A 27490-nucleotide genomic window follows, 5' to 3' on the forward strand; every position below is an offset into this window, starting at 1 on the left:
CAGCCCTAGAGGCGGGGGGTTAAAGCCTAAAAATAAAATTCGAGTACAAGTTCAAGTTCAAGGCCAGGGAGAGGTAGACCGTGTGGGTGTAGGCCATGTGTATGTCATAAGGAGCCAGGAACATCTAAACAGGTTGAGCTATGTGGAGGGAGAAGTTCCAGATTTGAGCACAGTGGTGAGGAGCAGTTCTATGCAAAAACAATCAATCAAGTATAACTAAAATAACTAAAACAGAGGTTCAGAATGGCACAACAAATGCTTTAACGTGTGAAACAGATATTGCAATATGTACAAGGAATAATAGTAAATGCTTTACCTGAGAGACACTGTAGAGTTTTACAAAACCTGCGGCAATTGGAGTCGGGAGTGAGGGGAGGAGAAAAAAAAAAAAAAAAGACTAACTGCGCGGCAATTAGTGTAACACTGACGGAGGGTTCTGTGTAGGTGGGCTGTCTTCACTCCAGTTATAAGGAGTGTAGGTTCACTCATGCAATGCCTCAGAAATGCCGCTCGTAGAGAATCCCTCCCGGATGGCAAGGTACGATCCTTCCCTACTCTCCCTCTTCTAGCTAGGGCTCTCCTCTGCTAGTAGATCTGGTGTGTGGCTATGTGCGCGTGTCCCTCCCCCTCTACCTACGTAATATCATAGAAGTTGGTTAGCCCTGCCCATGACACTTGGGATCTGTGCTAGTGTTAATTAATCATTTTGTGAAATGGAGAGTACAAACCTCACGTAAAAGAAAAAAAATGGAAAAAAAATGCAGAGAATTCAAAACGGGATAGCAGGTGTGAAGTAAGCAAATATCAGGTAATTGCAATTGTCCCGAAGGACTAAAGGCTATTCTTACCAGCCACCTCACTCCCGACTCCAATGTAGATATTAATGCGGCGGGAAACAGTCCATGAGTGAGCTGCCGAGTCCGTTTATATGTAGAGGAAAAAAATTAATAAATATGTAAATAAAGACAAAGGGAAGAAGAACATTAAAATATAAATAAGTAAGTAAAGGGTGAAGCAGGTACTGTCTATGGCGGACCAAGGTGGGTCATGAGAGGTACACCAGGGGGGCTGAGAGTGGGCAGAGGGGGGTATCGACATCAAAGGTATCCGTGAGTGTACCTCCGTTTCTGGTAACATCGCTGGGGAATCCAGTTCAAGGTGCATGGAGGAGGGCCGCGAAGTGTAGAGCGACAAGACAATGGTTCAAAGTTCGCAAGGTAGGTAGAAGTGGACTGTACAAGTCTGGGGCAAGAGAGGTCCTTGCAGAGAGAGGGAGAGAGCACGGCGACCCGCGAGGTGTGTGGGGGAGGGCTTCAATGGAGGGCACCCAGGGGGTCATACGGTGGAAGAATGTCTCCAGCGGGTTGACACATCAGGTGGGAGGATTTAGTAGATATTGATGTCTCCAGGTAAAGATAGCATTTGCTTTAGTAGGGCGGCATTACAATAACAGTCAGCATGTCTAACAACAGGTGCCGTGTGGCAATCAGAGCTAAAGAACTTTACCCTAGTTATGGCGGGGCCTGCGATGGGCAGGTGATGCAGTGGGGCTCCCATTTCTCGGCGGGGTGGCGTTCCTCTGAGGGGAGCGATGGAGAGGGGGTTGGTGCGCCTGTCTGCGGCGTCTGCCAATGGCGTAGTTGCCAGCTTCATCCACTCCTTCCATCGACGCAGCTCTGTGGAGTGTAGGGAATCTGAAGTCACTATACCAATCAGGGAGGTCCACGTGGGGCAGGTCCAGCACAGTGCAGAAGTGGTCGAGGTCCTCTGGGATTCTCAAGTTTTCCGTGCGGCCTTGGTGGGAGACAGATAGGCAGAAGGGGTACTTCCAACGATATGGGATGGCTCTGTTCCGCAGTATTTCCAGTAACGGCCGGAGTTCCCTCCTACGTTGGAGAGTGATATTAGACAGGTCTTGGAATATTTTAATGTTCACCCCTCTGTGTACGATTTGGTTCCTCTCCCTGGCCTTGCGAAGGATTTCCTCCTTCAGGGGGAAGTCTATCAGGCAGCATACAACGTCTCTCGGGGGGTCAGTGTCACGGCCTCTGGGGCGCAGAGCTCTGTGGACACGTTCAAACACGATCGGGGTGTCCAGGGGTCTTTCGAGGAGGTCGTTAAAGATATTAATTACCCTCTGGGTTAGGCGTCCAGGGTCCAAGGTTTCTGGAATACCTCTTACTCGTAGGTTGCGACGTCTCCCCCGGTTATCAAGGTCCTCCATGTGCCTGTTAATGTCCCTAAGATGGACGGCATGGGATTCAGTGAGCTGTTGCAGTTGGCACAGGGAGGAATCATGGCGGGCCTGTGTAGTTTCAATGTCCTCCACTCGCAGCGTCATGGTTTGAATATCCGTCCGGAGATCTGAAATGGCTGCAGAGAGGGTATGTTTAATGTCTGCTGCGACATTGTGCAAGTCCTCTAGGCTGATTGCAGGTTGATCCCTGGCGTCCGTGTCGGGCTTTGCGCGGAGCGGGCTCCTGCTGTGGGATCGCGGCCTACTCGAGGCCGCGGCTCGGGTGCTGCCAGCAGGCCGGGACCTGAATATTTCAGGAATTTGTCTGGCGGGGGGAGCGTCGGGCTCCGGCGGCGACCGGGATCTCGCCGCTGACATGTTGCGGTGGTGTGGGGGTCAAATTTAGGCAGAAGGACCGACGATCACTTGCCTGAGCTTATGTAGCAGGGTCTCTCGGACGGGAGCTCCAGGTTCAGGCGGCCATCTCGGAACAGCGTCAAGCCACGCCCCAGACCCTTAGCCTTATACGCCCTTTGGATGGCTTGGACAATCCAAGATGCTATAGTTCTTGAAGAAGCATGTAAACCTCTTTTCTTCCCATAAAAGTAGATGAATAAGTGGTCAGAATTCCGGAAAGGAGCTGTGGCTTTTAGGTATTGCCTTAAGACTTCCCAAACATCTAGAGGATGAATATTGGGGTTTTCATCTGCCTGGAAAATTGGAAGGACAATCTCCTGATTTTCGTGAAAAACGGTTGTTACTGTCGGATTTGATCCTAACATAGGAATCAAGACTGCCCGATCTGGGAAAAAAGGTGAGAAATGGCTCCTTGCAGCCTAGAGAACTAATCTCAGAGATCCTTTTGGCCGATGTTATGGCCACTAAAAAAGCAGTTTTAAGAGAGAGATCCTTAATAGATGCTTGTCCCATATGCATTTCTGAGAAAAAGTCCAAAACAAATGGAAGATCCCATTTTGGAAACCTCGACTTTCTCTGAGGTCTGAGTCTTCTTGCCCCTTTGAAGAACTGCCTAGGATACTTGGCCCATGAGATACCTGAAAATGCAGAGATCGCAGAGACCTGAACCCGCAAGGAACTTACAGATAGGGACAAGTCTAGACCCGTTTGTAGAAAACCAATAACATCTCGTATCTTCGGATCTCTACATGAGCCGTTGGATGTAGACACATAGTCCGCAAATTTTGACCAAATCCTCTGATAAACTTTGTTGGTACCTGGTCTTCTGGCATTTAGCAGAGTAGAAATGGCTGTGTCAGGACAGCCTAATGCTTCCAGCCTTTCCCTTTCAAAAACTAGGCCATCAGATGGAGCTGAGATGGGCAAGGGTGATAGGTTGTTCCCTGTGACAAGAGGTCCGGTCTGAGAGGGAGAGGAACTGGATCCTGGTAGCTGAGCTGTAACAAGAGAGGGAACCATGGCCTGTTGGGCCAGTATGGAACAACCGCTACTACTTCGACTTCTTCCCATCTGAGCCTGGACAGAAAGTAAAGAATGACCAGAACTGGGGGAAAGGCATAAGCCTTGTGGAACCTCCACTGGTCCGTCAGTGCATCCACTCCGAAGGCCTGGGGACAACGACACCTCGTGTAATACTTCTCCAGCTTGAAATTGCACGGGGAGGCAAACAGGTCCACCTCTGGTATAACTCCCAGAGACAGAATCCAGTTGAACACCTCGATGTGGAGAGACCATTCGTTGTTGTCCAGGGAAAACCTTGATAGAAAATCTGCCTGGACATTTTGAATTCCTGGAAGATAGACTGCCGTTAGATTCAACAGATTCGACTGGGCCCAAGACATGATTGGCCTTACTTCCCTCAGCAAGGAAAGACTGCGGGTGCCCCCCTGTCTTTTGATGTAAGAAACAGCCGTCGTATTGTCCATCCTTAGAAGGACTGAGGATCCTGATGTCAGGTGGAGAAAGGCCTGTAAAGCACGGAAGGCTGCCCGGAGTTCCAACACATTTGAGACTACCTTCTGGGATGGGAAATCCCACATGCCTTGGGCTACTTCCGACAAGCATAGAGCACCCCAACCTCTGCTGCTGGCGTCCGTTGTCACTGTTACCCAGGAGACCGGGGCTATTGAATGGCAATTCAGAAGATTCTTCTGCTGTAACCACCAGGGAAGACTCTCCCTCATTGAAGGGGTTATCCGAACTAGATGGTCTCGGGAGCCCGGATCCCACTGTTGGAGAAAGCCCTTCTGAAAGGGTCGCATTTTCCATTGCACCCATTTCACCATTGGAGCTGTGGCCACCATGGTACCTATTATCATCAGACACTGTGAGGCCCTGAGAAGGGGAGATGACATTGCGAGATAGATTCTGTCGCAAATCACCGGAATCTTCTCTAGAGGTAAGGGGATTGTACTCTTTACTGTGTTGAATCGGGCTCCAAGAACTGTTAAGGACTGAGTTGGGATTAGATGACTTTTCTCCCTGTTCAATAGCCACCCAAATTCCGTCAGGGTAGAAATGACCTGATCTCGATGTGACAAGAGATGGTCTCTGTTTTGAGAGAGTAAGAGCAGATCGTCCAAGTAATGGTGCAATCGAATCCCTTTGACCCGGATCAGAGCCACGATAGCCAGTAAGAGCTTGGAAAACACTCAAGGTGATGTTGTAAGCCCGAATGGGAGACATGTAAACTGAAGGTGTGTTTGACCCACTGCAAAACGGAGATACTTCTGAAACTCCCTTGCGATAGGAACATGAAAGTAAGCATCTTTCAGGTCTATGGAAATAAGCCAGTCGCCTGGTTGGATCGTCTGGCGTATTGTTAGCAATATCTCCATCTTGAACCTTTCTTTCTTTAAAAATGTGTTCAGGTGTGTCAGATCGATGACCGGCCTCCAGGAACCGTTCTTTTTGAGGACCATGAAAAGGGGAGAGTAAATCCCTTTGAACCTTTCCTTGGTTGGAACCCGAATGGCGGCCCCTTGGGCCAACAGGGATTCTGTATAAGACAGGAGAATTTGTCTCTTTTCTTCTGAGTGTGGCAGAACTGTCGGAAAAAAAACGGTGTATGGGCGGGCTGCTGAAGACCCAGGAATGGCCCGCTGACACTGTTTTGATTGTCCAATAGTCTTTGACCGAGGCTGCCCAGACATGCTGGAAAAGGAGTAACCGGGCCCCAACCTGCTCCGCCTGGACAGGCTCTATATCAAAAAGACTTGGAAGGCTCCCGTCCCCCAGATGTAGCTGACTTTGAGGACTTCTGGCCAGAGGGCTGATTTCTCCTCCAGTTTTTTTCTAAATTCGCGACCAGGCCTGTAGCGACAGGCATCTCTAGCGCGTTCTGGATCCAGCCTATGTTGAGATCTTCTCTGGCCCAGGAGACGGCGATCCTGGGGTAAGAACCCTGACTTACCACTTGTAGCACGTGTAATGGCTGAATCCAATTTGTTCCCAAAAAGGAAAGATCCCTCAAAGGGAATTCTGCACCACCCCTGTTTGGAGGCAGGATCAGCAACCCAGGGACGAAGCCACAAGGCACGCTTGGCCGTAACGGAGGAAAGCATAACACGTGCTACTAGGCGAATAATATCAAGGGACGCCTCCCCCAGGAAAACCGAAGCAAGTCTCAGCTCATGTATTGGTGATCTCCTGACCAAATCTTCAGACATACTGCCCAGGGCTGCACCAACCTCATCCGTCCAGGCCTCCATAGCTTTTGACAACGCTGCCAGGGCTAAGTCTGGTTTACAAGCCATACCTGCTGTTATATAAATACGTTTCAAGTCCGTATCAATCTTTCTAGGCCATCCCTGAAGGACACAGTATCTTCCAGAGGGAGTGTAACATGTCTCACTAGCTTTATCAAGGCTGCATCAATGAGAGGGGCCGACTCCAGATGTTTCACCTCATTACTCTTGAATGGGTACATTTTTGAAATTTTTGAAATGAAGGAGTTTTTCCTATCAACTTTACTCCATTCGTCCATGATAATTTTGCCAAGTTCACCCAAGAAGGGGAAGTTTGGGCGCTCCTTCTTGAGATGTTTAAAGTATTTCCTCTGTTTAGATGGAGCTTCTACAGGATCTTCGTTCAATGTCTCCTTAACCGCTCTGACCAACTGCGGAACTAAGGAAAAATCAAAACCGACACCAGGTTCCAAACCTTCAGTCTCACTGTCAGAAGAACCGGTAAATGAGGGACTATGATGAGAGGGACCAGGAACCTCTGTATCCGAAAATTTCAGTGGCTAGAGCCGTACCGGAGGGAGGGATAAACGGTTGATCAGAATCTGCTTTATTCAGTAATTCCTGAACTACTCTCCTGACCAGAGCTTCCACTTGCTGGTCCCCAGCTCCTCTTTCCTTCATGGCTCTTTCATAACAAAGCTCGCAGAGGGATTTACCCTCTGGGACCTGAGCATTACATCCCCAGCAGGCTCTTTTCTCTGAGCGGCTGGCATGGCGGTGGGAATGGCGACCAGACTCAGACTTAGACCTTTCTTTACGGTGTCTGGACGGTGACCTAATATGTCTAGAACTTGACGTGGAATGGCGATCTTGCGACCTAGACTAGTCCGAATCTTTATGCGCTGACAACTGAGGTTCTCACCTAGAAGGGCTGGAAAGAGAACATGCAAAACAAAGTCATCCTGATCCTAACCCAAGCAATACAGGCAGAATGAAAGGAAAAAGATTCATTCCTACCTGCGGCATAAGGGTTGGCCACTGGGGGGCGGCGATACGTCCATAGCGGCAGACTCAAACAGCTAAGTAGTAAAACAAAACACAGTGCTTGCAGAGTACATAGCACAGGGTAGACACAACTGACCATAGGAAAAAGGAGACATACCTTGAGAAAACAGAGAAGCAGACACTGGGATCAGCAGCCTGAGCTCAAAAGCATCCCAATCAAATAGCTGTGTCTGACAGCTATTTGAATCTGCCGCCGAGTGATGACGTCATCGCGCCCACAGCGTACTTGCGCCGAGACCAACACCGCCGTACAACGCCCGCACACATGCACGGCCGCCGCCATCTTGCCCCGACTGCGCCTGTGCAAACCAAGCCTCGATCTCAATCGAGACTCGGCAGCTGCGCACATTGAAGCAGGAAGCAGCGAGTTGGAAAGCAGGAGCGTCACAGCGCCATGGCCAGGAAGACCACCAGACAGAAAACGGTACAAAACACACGAAAACTGCTGCCATAGAGATAAAATGTGTATACATTACCAGTCACCGCACAACACATGATCCGACCTGGTACTGGGAGCTTGAAATACTCATAGTGCACCCGGGGCATCATAAATGGGGGGGCCTCCTGCTAATAGCAAGGATGTTTGGCCAAATTGCCGCTTGCCAGCCAATGGCTGGTTAGTAAGCTCTTCATGGCATCGCAACAAAATCGCCCGTGCCCACCCTGCTAATAGCTGGTAATTTGGGCTCCAGAAAGAACCGCCATCCTGAAAATTCGTGCACAAACCATCCGGCCTGGATCCAAACTTCATAAGGGAAAAAACCTTGGTCCTAGGAGGAGGACAAAAAAGGAACGTGGTCTCTGACTGGAAGCAAAGATTTATGGGAGTGGGGTCCTATGAGGTAGGAGAAGCGGGATTAACCCATACGTAGGCTGCCAAGGAGTCTGTCAGGAAAGTTTAATTAACACGGTTAAAAACACTTTCACATATACTGTAAGCTGTATACGGCGCCCTAGAAAGACCACAACTCCCACAATTCCAAGTCTCCTGTATGTGTGGTGATGTCGTGGCTTCTTGCTCCAACAAACACAATATGCATGTTTACTTTTATCACAATTGTATTACAGTATGTGTGATATTTTTTATTATTTTAATATGTGCAATATTTATTCACTTATTGATATGGCTGTAGAGCCATAGTGGTTTGGAAGTGCATCTATTTATTTGTATTATTTAACAGAATGAGGGTGCGTAATCCAACTCAACTAAGCCATTGGTATAACACATAGGGGGTTATTTACTAAAAGCAAATCCACGTTGCACTGCAAGTGCACTTGAAAGTGCACTGAAAGTGCACTTGGAAGTAATGTTGCTGTAGATCCGAGGGGGACATGCAAGGAAAATAAAAAACAGCATTTTAGCTTGCACATGATTGGATGATAAAATCAGCAGAGCTTCCACTCATTTCAGATCTACCACTTGGATCTACAGCAACTTTACTTCCAAGTGCACTTTCTGTGCACATTGAAGTGCAAAGTGGATTTGCTTTTCGTAAATAACCCCCTATGTGTTATACCAATGGCTTAGGTACATTGGATTACGCACCCTCATTCTGTTAAATAATTAAAAAAAATAGATGCACTTCCAAACCACTATGGCTCTACAGCCATATCAATAAGTGTAGTAGTTTAAAAATCCAACATTTAATAAGCTTAAATTACATACAATAGACAGGTATACTATAATAAAATAAATTACAAAATATAAAGTGCAAAAGTGAATCCACCTCACTAAAGTGATAAAATGTGCAATATTAAACTATTAAAATATTTATGCACTTATATTATCATCAATTTTATTCTATATTAGATGCAACATATTTTATGGTTTAATATTGCACATCTTATCACTTTAGTGAGGTGGATTCACTTTTGCACTTTATATTTTGTAATTTATTTTATTATAGTGTAGTAATTTTTTAGGTAGCGCCGCAATTTATTTATTTTACAATAGACAGGTATAAACTTGCATGTAACATAGATAATCACGATCAGCACTCCGGTGGGTGTGATGACGTCACCGCTATAGCTCTACCTGATTTACCAATCTATAGGCAGCTAAAACTGTTTACACATAATTATTTAACTTTTGCAATAACTGCTCTAATTATCTATTGACTGTGCATGAGAACAACTCTTTAGTTTAAATATTCAAGGAGATGATGCCTATCATTCTCCCTTTCATCAGGAATATAATTCTATGTCTGAAGAAAGCATTTATATCTGCCATTTCTTGCAATGGAAACCGTAATGGGATATTACAATAATTTGTAAAGTCTATAGACTTAGACGCATAGCACAACATTTATTTGACAAATGTCAAACATGTAATTTTTCCTCAGTAAATTCATGTCATTGCTTCTATTTCAATAATAGATGGACAGTAGGGATGAGCCGAACACCCCCCCCCCCCCCCCGGTTTGGTTTGCACCAGAACATGCAAACAGGCAAAAAAAAAAAACACGAGAACAACTAAAAGTCTATGGGACACTAACATGAAAAATGAAAAGTGCTAATTTTAAAGGTTTATATGCAGGTTATTGTCATAAAAAGTGTTTGGGGACATTGGTCCTACTCCAGGAGACATGTAGCAATGCAAAAAAAAGTTTTAAAAACTGCAGTTTTTTCAGGAGCAGTGATTTTTATAATGCTTAAAGCGGAGGTCCACCCTAAAGTGGATCTTCCGCTCATTGGAATCCTGCCCCCCTCCAGCGCCACAATTGGCACCTTTCAGGGGGGAGGGGGGTGCAGGTACCTGTACAGTACAGGTATCTGCACCCACTTCCGGGATAGCTCTCTGCGGAAAGGGGCGTAGATTACGCCCCTTTCCGAAAGTCCCCCGCTGCCTGCTGGGAAACACACAGATCCCAGAGGCAGCGGGTCCATTCTTATTGCGCAGCGCGACTCGTGCATGCGCAGTAGGGAACCGGGAAATGAAGCCGAAAGGCTCCACTTCCTGATTCCCATATCCAAGATGGCGGCGGCAGCACCCGAGAGACGATCGAGAGATCGGCTTCGGGTGCTGACATCGCGGGCGCGCTGGGCGGGTAAGTGTCCTTATTTTAAAAGTCAGCAGCTGCAGTATTTGGGGGGGGTCTATAGTATACCTGTAAAGTGGCACAGTTTTCCCATGTTTAGAACAGTACCACAGCAAAATGACATTTCTAAAGGAAAAAAAGTCATTTAAAACTGATCATGGCTGTAATGAATTGTCGGGTCTCGGCAATATAGATAAAACTCATTGAAAGAAATGGCATGGGTATACCCCAGTCCATTACCAGGCCCTTTAAGTCTGGTATGAATATTAAGGGGAACCCCAAACCAAAAATTAAAAAAAAATTGAGAGGGTGTCCCCCCAAAATCCATATCAGGCCCTTCAGGTCTGGTGTGTATAGTAAGGGGAACCCTGCACCAATTTTGAAAAAAAATGGCGTAGGGGTCCTCCTCAAAATCCTGAAGGGTCTGGTATGGATTTTAAGGGGAACCCTGTGGCAAAATATATATAAAAAATGGCGTAGAGGTCCCCCCAAAATCCATACCAGACCCTTATTTGAGTACACAACCTGGCAGGCCACAGGAAAAGAGGGGGGCAAGAGTCTGACCACCCTTCTGAACCATATCAGGGCACATGCCCTCAACATGGGGAGGGTGCTTTGGAGTAGCCCCCAAAGCACCTTGTCCCTATGTTGATACCTTGCCCAGTAGTTGTGAGGGTCTACAGGCTGGAGGCTTATCGGAATCTGGAAGCCCCCTTTAACAAGGGGACCCCCAGATCCTGGCCTCACCCCTATGTGAATTGGTGACGGGTACATTGTACCCCTACCATTTAAAAAAAGTGTCAAAAATAGTAAAAAAAAGACAGGAGACACTTTGGGACAAGTCCTTTATTAAAAAATAAAAAAATAAATGTCCCATGATGTAAATCCATCTCACACCACTGACGATCCCAAAAAAAAAAAAGCTGCAACAGCTCCGCCTCCATGGTAGGCTCCCGCCAAGTGATGCTTCTTCTCGGTGACAGCTGTTATATAGCTGAGGGACAGTTTTATTTATTTATTTTTTTAATAAAAGATTTGTCCCAAAGTGTCTCCTGTCTTTTTTACTATTTTTGACACCTTTTTGTGAAATGGTAGGGGTACACTTTACCTGTTACCAATTCACATAGGGGGGAGGCTGGGATCTGGGGGTTCCGATAAGCCCCCCCGCCGGGATCCAGATTATGATAAGCCCCCCACCTGCAGACCTCTACAATCACCAGGCAAGGGATGTGAAGATGAGGCCTTTGTCCCCATCAACATGGGGACAAGGTGCTTTGGGGGCTACTCCAAAGCACCCCCCATGTTGAAGGCATGTAGCCTGGTATGGTTCAGGAGGGGGGCTCTCTCGTTCCCCGTCTTTTCGTGTGGCCTGCCAGATTGTGTGCTCGGATAAGGGTCTGGTATGGATTTTGTGGGGGACTCCTACGCCCTTTTTTTAAAAAAAAATTGGTGCAGGGTTCCCATTAAAATCCATATCAGACATGAAGGGCCTGGTATGGATTTTTGGAGGGTCCCCACGCATTTTTTTTATTTTGGGGTTCCCCTTAATATTCATACCAGACTCAAAGGGCCTGGTAATGGACTGGGGGATACCCATGCCATTTTATTCAATGAGTTTTATCTATATTGCCGAGACCCGACAATTCATTACAGCCACGATCAGTTTTAAATTACCTTTTTTTCCTTTAGAAATGTCATTTTGCTGTGGTACTGTTCTAAACACGAGAAAATTGCGCCGCATTACAAGCATACTATAGATACCGCCCAGGCATGATATTTAAAGGAATATTTCATTTTTATTGTTTAACTTTGAGGATTATTAAAATCAATGCTCCCAATAAAACGTCAGTTTTTAACTTTTTTTGCATTGATACGTGTCCTCTGGGGCAAGACCCAGGTCCACAAACACTTTTTAAAGCAATAAATTGCATATAAGCCTTTAGAATGAGCACTTTTGGTTTTTCACGTTAATGTCCCATAGACTTTAACGGTGTTTCGCGGCTTTGGAGTTTGCCGCAATTGCTGCATAATGTTCGCTGTTTGGCGAACATCCGATGTTTGAGACGAATGAACATCAGGCTCGTCTCTAATGGACAGTAGGTCGAAGAACCACCAAATGTTAATGGTCACTAAAGGGCAATTGAATAGATATTGGTTACCTTGGATTATGGTCGTATTTACAAAGAGAATCAAGGGGAAAACAGCAATTATTTCATCACGTCTGCCATTAAGCTGTCATTTTCATGATGTTAAAAAGTTTCCTTGGTCAGTTTACAATGCCAAGAAGAAAACAATCCTTAATGTACTTTGGGGCTTTCTCAGTCATATAATATGTAGCTGGCAGCATTAGGTGTATGTCTGAGCTGGTCAAATTTTGTACATAGTCAAATTTTAACAAATGCAATTGCCAGTATTATAATGCTTAGCAACTGATAACAAATAAAGATTAAAGCATAACTATGAGTTATTAAATGAGTTAACTTTCATAGGGATATTATGAGTGATTAGCATTTTAATTCAAACCAGCTTCAGTGAAACACAAAAATAAACGAAGGTCCTTACATAGAGTGCTTATGTAAGCATACCAGGTCAAAGTTAAGCCTTGGAAAATCTGAGCATACAAATCATTTTTTAATGAACATAGCTGAGGAGTATTACCATTTAATCAGCACAACCAAGGATAACAGTACAAAGATAAGATAAACTGAAAAAACATACTGATTTTACAGCACTAGTACCTAAGAACCTGTAGGTCATACAGTAACTACAAAAGTAGAATAAAAAAGGACTTATGCCCATTGGCCCTGATCTCAATTTAAAAAAAAAAATCCACTTTCCTGAGACTCTAGGCTAGGTGAACCAGAGAAAACATAGCTTTAAAAACATGACCTAATTTACTTTAAGAAAAACCTTAAGTTGTAGTCAAATAAATAAGGCCACAACTGGACCAGTAGTCTATGGAGTTTACTAAAATTGGCTAGTGCAAAATCTGGTGCAGCTCTCCATAGAAACCAATCAGCTTCCAGTTTTTTTTTAATTAATTTTTTCAAAGCTTAACTGAACAAGCTGAAGTTAGAAGCTAATTGGCTACCATGCACAGCTGCTCCAGATTTTGTACTCTCCAGTTTTAGTAAATCAACCCCACATATCTTAAACCACTTCAGCCCCGGACCAATTGTCAGCCTAAGGACCAGAGGTCTTTTTACAATTTCGCACTGCACTGCTTTAACTGGTAATTGCGCGGTCATGCAATGTTGTATCTAAACGAAATTTGCGTCCTTTTCTTCCCACAAATAGAGCTTTCTTTTGATGGTATTTGATTGCCTCTGCGATTTTTACTTTTTGCGATATAAATGGAAAAAGAACGAAAATTTCGAGAAAAAAATATATTTTCTACTTTTTGTTATAAGAAAAATCGAATAAACTCAATTTTAGTCATACATTTAGGGCAAAATTTATTCAGCCACATGTCTTTGGTAAAAAAAAATGTCAATAAGCGTATATTTATTGGTTTGCGCAAAAGTTATAGCGTCTACAAACTAGAGTACATTTTCTGGAATTTACACAGCTTTTAATTTATGACTGCCTATCTCATTTCTTGAGGTGCTAAAATGGCAGGGCAGTACAACCCCCCTCAAATGACCCCATTTTGGAAAGTAGACACCCCAAGGAAATTGCTGATGGGCATGTTGAGCCCATTGAATATTTTTTTTTTGTCCGAAGTGATTGAATAATGACACAAAAAAAAAGTTTACAAAAAGTTGTCACTAAATGATATATTGCTCACACATGCCATAGTTATATGTGGAATTGCACCCCAAAATACATTCTGTTGCTTCTCCTGAGTACGGGGATACCACATATGTGGGACTTTTTTTGGGGAGTCTAGCCGCGTACGGCACCCCGAAAACCAATCACTGCCTTCAGGATTTCTAAGGGTGCAAATTTTTGATTTCACTCCTCACTACCTATCACAGTTTCGAAGGCCATAAAATGCCAAAATAACACAACCCCCTCCCCCCAATGACCCCATTTTGGAACCTAGACACCCCAAGGAAATTGCTGAGGGGCATGTTAAGCCCATTGAATTTTTTATTTTTTTGTCCCAAGTGATTGAATAATGACACAAAAAAAGTTTACAAAAAGTTGTCACTAAATGATATATTGCTCACACATGCCATAGTTATATGTGGAATTGCACCCCAACATATATTCTACTGCTTCTCCTGAGTACGAGGATACCACATATGTGGGACTTTTTGGGAGTCTAGTCGCATACGGCACCTGAAAACCAATCACTGCCTTCAGGATTTCTAAGGGTGCAAATTTTTGATTTCACTCCTCACTACCTATCACAGTTTCAAAGGCCATAAAATGCCAAAATAGCACAAGCCCCCCCCCCCCCCCCAAATGACCCCATTTTGGAAAGTAGACATCTCAAGCTATTTACTGAGAGGCATGTTGAGTCCATGAAATATTTTATATTTTGCCACAAGTTGCAGGAATATTAAAATTTTTTTTTTTTTTTGCACAAAGTTGTCACTAAATGATATATTGCTCACACATGCTATGGGCATAAGTGAAATTACACCCCAAAATAAATTCTGTTGCTTCTCCCAAGTATGGGGATACCACATGTGGGGGGACTTTTTGGGAGCCTAGCCACGTACGGGACCCCGAAAACCAAGCACTGCCTTCCGGATTTAAATATAAAATGCTACCAAAAAAAACTGTCAGTGATCGCAGGGATCAGGCCTGACTCTGCGAACGCTGCAGTTATGTGTTTTGTAAGTGACAGTGATCGATCGATACTGCACTTGGGTGGGCTGGGCAGGTGCCAGCAGGTATCTGGGCTGATCCCGCTAACAATGCATTTTTTTGGAACCCTAAACTGCTGGGGACGTTAGTATAGATCTGATCAGATCAGATATTGATCTGTTCAGATTCTATACCCCTACGGGAGGTTTATGCTTTGCGTGTGGGTGTTAGCGGTACTGGCACTAACCTAGCGCTGCCTGGGGCGACGCAGACCCTAACCCTAAAACCTAATTGATATCACCCGCTGGGTGATCAGGGGGGTTAAACTTTTATTGGGTAATAAATGGTGGGTGCCCTGATGCTATAAAAAGCAAACTAACCAGAGTCACCCAAAACACTTATACGGTGAACACTGGTGAAAGGGTTAACTAGAGGCAATCAGGAGGTTAAAATCTTTATTAGGTAGTATATGGGCGTCCCTGGCGCTATATAAAAACCTGACGGGGAACCTAAAAAAATAACTAGCTACTTAGCGGCACTAGTGACACTAATGCAGCGATCAGAAAAACGATTGCTTAGTGATACTGGCAAAAGGGGGTGAAAGGGTTAACTAGGGGCAATCAGGGGGTTAAAACCATTATTGGGTAGTATATCGGGGTACCTAGCGCTATAAAAACCTGACGGTGAACCTAAAAAAATAACTAGCTACTTAGCGGCACCAGTAACACTAATGCAGCGATCAGAAAACCGGTCGCTTAGTGACACTGGCAAAAGGGGGTGAAAGGGTTAACTAGGGGCAATCTGGGGGTTAAAACCGTTATTGGGTAGTATATGGGGGTACCTAGCGCTATAAAAACCTGGCGGTGAACCTAAAAAAATAACTAGCTACTTAGCGGCACCAGTGACACTAATGCAGCGATCAGAAAAACGATCGCTTAGTGACACTGGCAAAAGGGGGTGAAAGGGTTAACTAGGGGCAATCAGGGGGTTAAAACCATTATTGGGTAGTATATCGGGGTACCTAGCGCTATAAAAACCTGGCGGTGAACCTAAAAAAATAACTAGCTAATTAGCGGCACCAGTGACACTAATACAGCGATCAGAAAAACGGGGGGTGATTTGTGTGCCTATGTGTACCTACATGTCAGTGTAGTGTTTGGTGCACTTACTTTCTCTGTTCTCCTCGCAGTCCGGTCAAAAAGACCGCCCCGAGGAGAATTACATCACTTACTCCCTGCCTGTGTTTACTATACACAGCAGGGGAAGCTTCTCATTCGCCAGGAGCGATCGAGAGGGGATGGCCAGAAACCAACGGCCATTCCCTCATCCCGGATCGCTCCTGTGGCGAAACGGACCACCGCATCCAGCGGGAGGGGGTCCGATCGGACCCCCCACCCGCTGGAAGGCGAGCACGTACATGTACGTGCTTGTGCCTGTCGGTGCCATTGTGCCGACGTACATTGCCATGCGGCGGTCCTTACGTGGTTAAGTATTATAGAAATTTATTAATTTATTATTTTATGGAGGCATTCTTTTTTAAGAAATTATGGTATCTGATAAAACCACATGCTCTGAAAGACCATTTCATGGTTTCACAGCTCTCACAGTCATTTTTTTCCCCCGTCTCAAGATTTAGAGTCCATTCACACAGGGGCAACATGACTTCCAGCACGACTTTGGGAGGCAACTTGGACAAGACTTGAGTATGAATCACAGTCTGACTTGGGGCGACTTCAACACGACTTGGGGCGACTTACAACACGACTTCAAGTTGCCCCCAGGCCAGGCGACTTTGGCTGTGGCCAATCACAGAATAATCAGCTCTTGAGGGGGAACTCCACACCAAATTTTAAATAAAAAAACGGCGTGGGTTCCCCTCCAAGAGCATGCCAGGCCCTTATTGGGTCTAGTATGGATTTTAAGGGGAACCCCCTACACTGCAAAAATGGCATGGGGTCCCCCCAAAATCCATACCAGACCATTATCCAAGCACGAAACTTGGCCAGTCAGGAAAGGGGGTGGAGATGAGCAAGCGCCCCCCGAACCATACCAGGCTGGAAGGGAAGGGCGCCCTGCGGCCCCCCCACCCCAAAGTACCTTGCCCCCATGTTGATGAGAACAGTCCCAAGAACAGTCCCAGCATGCGCCAGGACTGTGGCATTATAAGGGGTGTGGTCACTGGGTGACATCACCCGGTGACCACGCCCCATGCCTATGTATGTTGCTTGCGCAACTCGCACACGGCATTACAGCAGGAGAGAGCATTGTGTCAACATCGGAAGAAGAGAAGAGTGATCAAGATGACGGAGAAGACCAGGCCACCGCTAGCAAAAGAGCGGCAAAAGAGCAGAAGATAGCAGAGAAGCCCAGCAGAAGAACCGGAGATCGGGAGAAGAGGCCGGAGAGAGTGGAGAAGTGGAAGAGACCTCCGAAGTTGGAAGAAGACCCCCGGAGTTGCCTAATACATTACTTTAAAAACCTGTGTAGTGTGTTTTTTTATTGACACTTTTTCCTTCAGGTGAATGGGTAGGGGTACAATGTACCCCATACTCATTAACATAGGGTGGGGGGCCCAGAAACCCCGACAACCAATGGCCAGAGTTTTCAGGAAGAGGCCCTGGTCCTCATCAACATGGGGACAACGTGCTTTGGGGTGGGGGGGCTGCAGGGCGCCCCCTTCCCCAAAGCACCCACCACCCATGTTGAGGGCATGTGGCCTGGTACGGTTCAGGGGGGGTGCTCATTCATCCCCATCCCCTTTCCTGACCGGCCAGGCTGCGTGCTTGGATAGGGGTCTGGTATGGATTTTGGGGGGACCCCACACCGTTTTTTCGGCGTAGGGGTTCCCCTTAAAATCCATACCAGACCTAAGGGGCTGGTTTTCCCCTGGAGGGGAACCCATGCTGGTTTTTATTATTAAAGGGCTGACTTTTCCTGTTAAGTCACTTCAATATAGATGGAGATCCAACTTGGAGGCGACTTCCATTGAATTCTATGGGTACAAGTCACCTAAAAGTCAGATTGAACTAGTACAGGAACCTTTTCTGAAGTTGTAGTGATTGCAGTAGTGTGCATTAAGATGGATGCATTCACTTACATTACATTTTTTTCCATATAGCACAACTTGAGGTGACTAGGGGCGACTTGGGGCGACTTGAAGTTGGATCCAAAGTTGCCCCTGTGTGAATGGACTCTTATTCTCTTTCTTCCAGTCAGAAAATTCAGACAAGGGTCTGATGTGGACCTGGGGGGAACCCCGCGCTGATTTTTTTCGGCGTTGGGGTTCCCCTTTAAGTCCATACCAGGTGACGGGGTCAGCGACGTCTCCTTCGCGGGCCCCGCCTACCTGAAGACGCGCTCGAAATGAGCGGACTTTCCTCCACGTGTGTGGGCGAGTCCGTTCATTTCAAAAGTACGGCGGATCGTACGGCGGACTTAGTACGCCGTATTAGTCCACTGAAAAAGTGCCGTGTGTGGGCAAGTAGCTCGTTCGGAAAGTCGGACGGAAAGTTGGACGGACAGTCCGGCGGGAAGTCCGCCAGACTAAGTCCGCCGGATAGTCGGCTACGTGTGTACGCGGCATAAGAAAATAGAAAACTTTTGCCTGAATTTTTTCTTATATTTTATGAAGCCCCAAAGGGGATGTTGGACTCTCCCTTACTTGCTTATAATATTTTGTCTCAGCAGCTGCTCTTATAAAGTTTTGACAAACTAATTTATGTGTTTTCTCCCCACTTCCAGATCCTAAAAGTTTGGAAGGATCTAAAACTAAAGCTAGGTGACTTGTGGATTGTTAAGAGACATATATAAGGAAATGTTTGTAAACTCAATACATGCATCTATTTCATGTACAGTTTTGCAAAACGTGAAGGAAAAGTCATCTGGATCCACACCAGACACTGCAAACATGACTAAATTAAAGAAATCTCTGTGTTTGATTTGTTTCCCTCTTGGAATTACAGTCTAGGGTACTAGTCATTCAAATAATTTAATTGTAAGTAGGGATGGCCGAACTGTTCGCCCGGCGGTCGTTTCGCGGCAAATTTCGGCTGTTCGCGGTCCGCCCGTTCGGCGGACTATTGTCGCTGTTCGCCCGGCGGACTTACGTGTTTACTGTGTAAAAGAACTTTGACCTATGATGACACATCCATCATGGGGTACAGGACAGCCAATTGAGACATTACAGCACATGGACACTTGGACATTCCCCCTAACTTATAAATAGACCCGATCCGGCGGCCATTTTACATTTTTTCTTCTGTCACTATAGGGAGAGGTTGCTGTGTGGAGCAGGGAGAGACTGCAGTGACCCAAATCGCTAGCTATTAGGTCCACAAAAGTTCTTTTAAGGACTGGTATGGTAAAGGTGTAGTACAGGATATAGGTTTGAGGCACTGCTATTCAAGTCATTGTTGCTGCAGATTGTCTTTTGTCAGGGCTGAGAGAGGGACAGGACGCTGTGTGAAGCAGGGACAGTCAGTTTAATCATTAGCTGTTACTATTAGGTCCACAAAAGTCCTTTTCAGGACTGGTATGGTAAAGTAGTACAGGATATAGTTTTGAGTGCTATTCAAGTTCTTGTTGCAGGAGCCTGTTTTTTGTCAGTTTAAATAGGGACAGGCAGGAAGCTGTGTGTGGCATAGGGATGAGCTTCGTGTTCGAGTCGAACATACGTTCGACTCGAACATCGGCTGTTCGCCCGTTCGGCGAATTCCGAACGTTATGGGCCGTTCGCGCCAAATTCGTGTGGCGCTCACGTCCCACAATGCACTGTGTCATTGCAGTGCATTGCTGGCTCATGATTGGCCAAGCAAGCACTGTGACCCCACATGCTTGGCCAATCACAGCGCCAGCAGTGAGGAGAGCCATGATTGGCCACAGGCAGGATGCCTGTGGCCAATCATAGCTCAGGCTGTGTAGTACACGCCCCACACTATATAAGGCCGCCAGCGCGGCAGCTTTGTGTAGTGTGTTGGCATCTGAAGCAGTTAGTGGGTGTTCTGTGTACCTTCAACAGAGTATACACCAATCGTTATCGGCCGATTTTGCTCTTCTGTAGTGGTTGTTGTCTGCGTGCCCTGACCGCAGTATACACCGCTATATTCCCCTCACCTATACAGCTAGTGATCTATCTTTTATAATAGAGCTTGCAGTCAGTAGTGTTAGGAGCTTGTGTGTGCTGTCTGTGTGCTCTGTACCCAGTACACACCGCTATATCCACCTACATAGCTCTTCTCTATTAGAGCCCACTTGCCATCTGCAGGAGTTATTGGAAGTTGTGTGTGCCTCCAGCACAGCACTGTATACATCTGTATATACCCCTTTATCTCTGGTGTTCTATAATAAAGGCATCTGCAGGAGTTAGTGGGTGTTTTGTGCCTCCAGCACAATATACACCTGTATCTACCCTTTATTGCTGTTCTCTAATAGAGCCATCTGCAGGGCTTAGTGGGTGTTGTGTGACTGCATTACAGTATACCCCTTTATCTCTGGTGTTCTATAATAAAGGCATCTGCAGGAGTTAGTGGGTGTTGTGTGCCTCCAGCACAATATACACTACCCAACTGCTGTTTTGCCCAACTCCCTTCAGGCCATTACCATGTCTGGAAGGCCAGCAAGGAGAGGCAGACAGGTGCGAGCCGATAAAAGAGGGCAAGCAGGCTCTGTGTCTAGAGACAACAGTGCTGGTCGTGGACGCGGTGCATTGTCATCAGCACTTGGCCATGGGACACGCTTGTCCTTCTTTTCGGCAGCTGGACATGTTGAACCACAACATGCCAATGACTTGGTAGAGTGGATGACCAAGCCCTCTTCATCCTCCTCATCCTCTCTCACCCAGTCTCAGGGTACTAGCAAAGCAGCTGTCAACGCATCGTCTTCCCTCGTCTCAATGTCATCATCAGTGACTCCTTCCCTAGACCCACCACGTCCTCCTGAGGAGTCTCCTGAACTCTTTGAGCACAGTGTTGGGTACATGCTCCAGGAGGATGACCAGTGTTTTGTAGGCTCTGATGATGACACTCGGCTAGAGGAAGGCAGTAGCGTGAATGCAGAGAGAGGGGATGCTCAAGAAGGACAGCAATCTGGCAGTCATGTTCCACAAGCTGCAGCATATTGCCAGGTTTGCTACAGCGATGAAGAGGGAGGGGATGATGAGGGCACTGACTCCACGTGGGTGCCTGGTAGGAGAGAGGAGGAGGAGGAGGCACATGTCCAACGAGGCAGGATGCCCTCCGGGGGCCAGCTTAGGGGCAGCACACCGACTAAATCACACCGCAGAGCTCCGCCTGTGCAGGGCGCTGCCTCTGCGCGTTATTCTAAAAGTTCTTTGGTGTGGGCCTTTTGTGAGACGAGTGCATCAGATCGCACCGCTGCTATTTGCAACATATGTCTCAAGCGTATCTCGCGTGGCCAAAACATCAGCCGCTTGGGCACCACATGCTTGACCAGACATATGTTGACCTGCCATGCAGCTCGTTGGCAAGCGTACCTCAAAGACTCATACAAAAGAACAAAGCGGACCTCTCCTTGCTCCTCATCAGCTGGCATCTCCAACCCCACTAGACCTTCAGTCCTCTCTGAAACCTGCTCTGAGAGGAATGAAGGTGTAGAATTAGGTGTGTCACAGCCAAGTGCTTCCGGGCACTCTGCTAGCAGTACACCCACGTCCGATTATAGCAGGCAAATGTCCCTGCCCCAGCTGCTGGACCGGCGAAAGAAGTTCACTCCCAGCCATCCACATGCCCAGTGGTTGAATGCTAGCTTGGCTAAATTGCTAGCACTTCAACTGCTGCCTTTTCAGTTGGTAGACTCGGCCCCCTTCCGTGAGTTTGTACAATGTGCGGTTCCTCAGTGGCAGGTCCCCAAACGCCAATTTTTCTCACGGAAGGCGATTCCGGCTCTCTGCCGGCATGTGGAAGGCAATGTCCTTGCCTCGCTGGACAGGGCGGTCAGCGGTAAGGTGCATATTACCGCTGACTCATGGTCCAGCAGGCATGGACAGGGACGTTACCTGTCTTTCACGGCCCATTGGGTCACTCTTCTGGCAGCTAGGAAGGATGCAGAACAAGGTGCAGTAGTGTTGGAGGTTGTTCTGCCACCACGCCTCCAAAATGCTACTATTGGTTGTGACACACCTCTCTCCTCCACCCCCTCCTCTTCTTCTTCCTCCATGGCCTCTTCCAGTGCTCTGTCCTCAGAACCAGCGGTGCTCCTTAGGCGTTCCAGGGGCTATGCAAGTACGCAGGCAAAACAATGCCATGCCATGCTTGCGCTGGTTTGTTTGGGGGACAGGAGCCACACTGGGGCGGATGTTTTGTCAGCTCTGCAGGGGCAGGCTGAGAGGTGTTTGACGCCACGTCAGCTTAAGCCAGGAATGGTGGTTTGCGACAATGGCACCAACCTCCTCTCCGCCCTCTGACAGGGACAACTGACCCATGTGCCCTGTGTAGCTCACGTCCTTAACCTGGTGGTGCAGCGGTTCTTGGGCAGGTACCCCGGCTTACAGGATGTCCTGAAGCAGGCCAGGAAAGTCTGTGTGCATTTCCACCGATCATTTAATGCCTGTGCTCGGCTGGCTGAGCTCCAAAAGGAGTTGAACCTGCCCAAGAACCGCCTTATATGTGACATGCCCACCAGGTGGAGCTCAACGTTGGCCATGCTGCAGCGGCTGCACACGCAGCAGAGGGCCATCAATGAGTACCTGTGTGACTACGGCACCAGGACAGGGTCAGGGGAGCTCGGTTTTTTTCTCACCACGCCAGTGGGGCATGATCAGGAATGCATGTACTGTCCTGCCACCGTTTGAGGAGGCCACAAGGATGGTGAGCAGTGACAGTGCATGCATCAGTGACACTGTACCTCTTGTCCACCTCTTGGAGCATACGCTGCGTGGAATAATGGACAGGGCACTTGAGGCAGAACAGAGGCAGGAAGAGGAGGACTTCCTTGCCTCTCAAGGCCCCCTTTATCCAGACAGTGTTCCTGCTGTGCCACCCATCACACAGGAAGAGGATGAGGAGGAGGAAGAGGAGGAGGAGGATGATTGTGTCAGCATGGAGGTGGAGGCTGGCACTCAGCATCAGCAGCAGCAGCAGTCTTGTAGGGATGATTTACAGTCCCAAGAAACACGTGGACTTGTACGTGGCTGGGAGGAGGTAGCTGCGGATCATGTTGTCCTTAGTGACCCAGAGGACTCCGGACCGAATGCCTCAGCTAACCTACGCTGCATGGCCCCCCTGATCCTGCAAAGCCTGCGGAAGGATCCTCGTATTCTTCGGATCAAGGAGAGGGACCATTACTGGCTGGCCACTCTCCTTGATCCACGGTACAAGGGTAAGGTTGCCGACCTTATCTTGCCATCACAGAGGGAGCAGAGGATGAGACATCTCCGGGAGGCCTTGCAGAAAGCTCTGTGCAACGCGCTTCCAGAGACTGGGAGGTTACAAACTCCTGGTCCTGGACAACGTGTTGCTGAGGCATCAGTCAGAAGGAGCGTTGGAGAAGGTGGCCGTCTGACTGATGCTTTCAGACAATTTTTTAGCCCGCAGCCCCAAGGTATGATCGGTTCCAGCAACCATCGCCAGCGTCTGATTTACATGGTGCAGGAATACCTAGGGACAAGGTCAGACTTGGACACCTTTCCCACCGAAAATCCTCTGGCTTACTGGGTCTTGAGGATGGATCACTGGCCAGAGCTTGCACAGTATGCAATTGAGCTACTGGCCTGTCCTGCATCCAGTGTTCTTTCGGAACGCACCTTCAGTGCTGCTGGTGACTTTGTTACCGATCACAGGGTGCGCCTGTCCACCGAATCAGTTGATCGACTGACCTTCATCAAGATGAATCAGTCTTGGATCACCCACAGCTACCAAGCACCTGAAGCTGATGTAACCGAATAATTTTTTTTTAAATATCACATCCCTTCAAGACTGCCTATGCTGATGCTGAGTGACTGTCCTGTTATGTTGATTGTCTATCCTCTTCCTCCTCCGCTGATATGTTGGAACAACATTTCTGGTTCTGGGGGATGCCATCAGCCCAATTTTTCTGCCCCTGTTTAACAGGGGCGTTTAAGTAAAATTTTTGATGCAATGCTTTGCAGCAGGGCTAATTCCTGCAATAAAACTAGAGTAAATGGGAGAGGTTGCAGTGTGGTGGCACCAGCACCAGTGCCTAAGGCCCAATTTTTCTGCCCCTGTTTAACAGGGGCGTTTAAGTACAATTTTTGATGCAATGCTTTGCAGCAGGGCTAATTCCTGCAATAAAACTAGAGTATATGGGAGAGGTTGCAGTGTGGTGGCACCAGCACCAGTGCCTAAGGCCCAATTTTTCTACCCCTGTTTAACAGGGGCGTTTAAGTACAATTTTTGATGCAATGCTTTGCAGCAGGGCTAATTCCTAGACATGTGCAGAGTAAAATATTTAATTTCGGAATTTCGTTTTCGTCCGAAAACTTAATTTATTTAGTTACTCCCGAAATTCGTTTTTATTTATTTCGTTTTTCGTTCAAAAATTGCATTCGTCCGAAAATCCACATGAATTACGGTCGAATCTGTCTTTGAAGGCTTATGGTGTCTGTCGAATGTATAAAGAAGATTCGACGGAGCTAGTATATAGCATACTTTAGAACCCTATTAAAGTCTATGGGACTCCAACGTTCAAAATCTAAAGTGCTAATTTTAAAGGCTAATTTGCAAGTTACTGTCCTAAAAAGTGTTTGGGGACCCGGGTCCTGCCCCAGGGGACATGTATCAATGCAAAAAAAAGTTTTAAAAACGGCCGTTTTTTCGGGAGCAGTTATTTTAATAATGATTAAAGTTAAACAATAAAAGTGTAATATTCCTTTAAATTTCGTAGGGGGGGGTTGTCTATAGTATGCCTGTGAAGGGGCGCATGTTTCTGGTGCTTAGAACTGTCCCTGCACAAAGTGTCATTTATGCAGGAAAAAAAGTCCTTTAAAATCACTCGCAGCTATTATGAATTGTCGGCTCCCGTAATACAGAGAACACTCATTGAAAGTCATTGATAAAAAAAATAAAAAAAAATAAAAAAAAAGCGTGGGGGTCCCCCAAATTCAATTACCAGGCCCTTCAGGTCTGGTATGGATATTAAGGGGAACCCTGCCTCAAATTTAAGAAAACATTTGACGTGGGGTTCCCCCTAAATATCCATAACCAGACCCTTCAGGTCTGGTATGGATATTAAGGGGAACCCCGCGTCAAATTTAAAAAAAAATTGACGTGGGGTTCCCCCTAAAAATCCATACCAGACCCTTTATCCGAGCACGCAACCTGGCAGGCCACAGGAAAAGAGGGGGGGACGAGAGAGCGGCCCCCCCTCCCTCCTGAACCGTACCAGGCCACATGCCCTCAACATTGGGAGGATGCTTTGGGGGTCTGTGACCCCTCAAAGCACCTTGTCCCCATGTTGATGAGGACAAGGGCCTCATCCCCACAACCCTGGCCGGTGGTTGTGGAGGTCTGCGGGCGGGGGGGCTTATCAGAATCTGGAAGCCCCCTTTAACAAGGGGACCCCCAGATCCCGGCCCCCCCCTGTTTGAAATGGTAAGGGGGTACTTATTTCACAAAGAAAGTGTAAAAAATGGTTAAATAAAACAAACACACTTTTGAAAAATTCCTTTATTAAAAATAAAAAAATAAAAAAAAAAGATTCCAGCGGCGGTAATCCACTCTTGCTATCCACCGACGGACGGTCATCTCTCCAGCGATGGCTCATCTCATCCAGCGCAGCGAATCCATCCTTCTTCTGTCTCCGTGGAGGAGACACTGCAGGCATTCCGGCGGCTGACGCTTCTTATATACGGAGGGCGGGGCCACCCGTCACCTGACCCCGCCCCCCTCTGACGCAAGGAGAAACCCGGGGTTCCCCGTGACGTATGGGTGACCCCGCCCCCCTCTGATGTAACGGAAACCTGCCTGTGTTACATCAGAGGGGTGCGGGGTCACCCATACGTCACAGGGAACCCCGGGTTTCCCCTTGCGTCAGAGGGGGGCGGGGTCAGGTGACGGGTGGCCCCGCCCTCCGTATATAAGAAACATCAGCCGCCGGAATGCCTGCAGTGTGTCCTCCACTGAGACAGAATGATGGATTCGCTGCGCTGGATGAGATGAGCCATCGCTGGAGAGATGACCGTCCGTCGCTGGATAGCAAGAGTGGATTACCGCCGCTGGAATCTTTTTTTTTTTTTTTTTTAATAAAGGAATTTTTCAAAAGTGTGTTTGTTTTATTAAACCATTTTTTACACTTTCTTTGTGAAATGGTAGGGGTACTTTTGTACCCCCTTACCATTTCAAACAGGGGGGGGCGGGATCTGGGGGTCCCCTTGTTAAAGGGGGCTTCCAGATTCTGATAAGCCCCCCGCCCGCAGACCTCCACAACCACCGGCCAGGGTTGTGGGGATGAGGCCCTTGTTCTCATCAACATGGGGACAAGGTGCTTTGAGGGGTCACAGACCCCCAAAGCATCCTCCCAATGTTGAGGGCATGTGGCCTGGTACGGTTCAGGAGGGAGGGGGGCCGCTCTCTCGTCCCCCCCTCTTTTCCTGCGGCCTGCCAGGTTGCGTGCTCGGATAAAGGGTCTGGTATGGATTTTTAGGGGGAACCCCACGTCAATTTTTTTTTAAATTTGACGCGGGGTTCCCCTTAATATCCATACCAGACCCGAAGGGCCTGGTAATTGAATTTGGGGGACCCCCACGCTTTTTTATTTATTTATTTTTTTATCAATGACTTTCAATGAGTGTTCTCTGTATTACGGGAGCCGACAATTCATAATAGCTGCGAGTGATTTTAAAGGACTTTTTTTCCTGCATAAATGACACTTTGTGCAGGGACAGTTCTAAGCACCAGAAACATGCGCCCCTTCACAGGCATACTATAGACAACCCCCCCTACGAAATTTAAAGGAATATTACACTTTTATTGTTTCACTTTAATCATTATTAAAATAACTGCTCCCGAAAAAACGGCCGTTTTTAAAACTTTTTTTTGCATTGATACATGTCCGCTGGGGCAGGACCCGGGTCCCCAAACACTTTTTAGGACAGTAACTTGCAGAATCTTTTCTCTCTGTCAAATCTTTTTTCTCTGTCGAATATTTTCTCTATATAATCTTGGACTAATAGAGGTAATGTTAGGCACATTCGACCACAGGTTCTATAGACAGATTGTTATTGTCACAGTCATGTCGAATCTCCTATTCTATATCGAACTGTTGTAACAATGAAAACGAAAATAAAGCATTTATTTATGTCGGATCTTTCGTTTTTTGGATTTTGTGCTTTCCTTATCGTTTGTCAAAACGAAAACGAAAATAGCTGAAATTCGGACGAAAATGCATTCGGACGAAAACGAATGCACATGTCTACTAATTCCTGCAATAAAACTAGAGTATATGGGAGAGGTTGCAGTGTGGTGGCACCAGCACCAGTGCCTAAGCCCCAATTTTTCTGCCCCTGTTTAACAGGGGCGTTTAATTACAATTTTTGATGCAATGCTTTGCAGCAGGGCTAATTCCTGCAATAAAACTAGAGTATATGGGAGAGGTTGCAGTGTGGTGGCACCAGCACCAGTGCCTAAGGTCCAATTTTTCTGCCCCTGTTTAACAGGGGCGTTTAATTACAATTTTTGATGCAATGCTTTGCAGCAGGGCTAATTCCTGCAATAAAACTAGAGTATATGGGAGAGGTTGCAGTGTGGTGGCACCAG

This window comes from Lithobates pipiens, unplaced genomic scaffold (assembly GCF_037356315.1).
Source record: "Lithobates pipiens isolate NorthernLeopardFrog02 unplaced genomic scaffold, aLitPip1_a1.2 Scaffold_8, whole genome shotgun sequence".
Taxonomy (NCBI): Eukaryota; Metazoa; Chordata; class Amphibia; order Anura; family Ranidae; genus Lithobates; species Lithobates pipiens.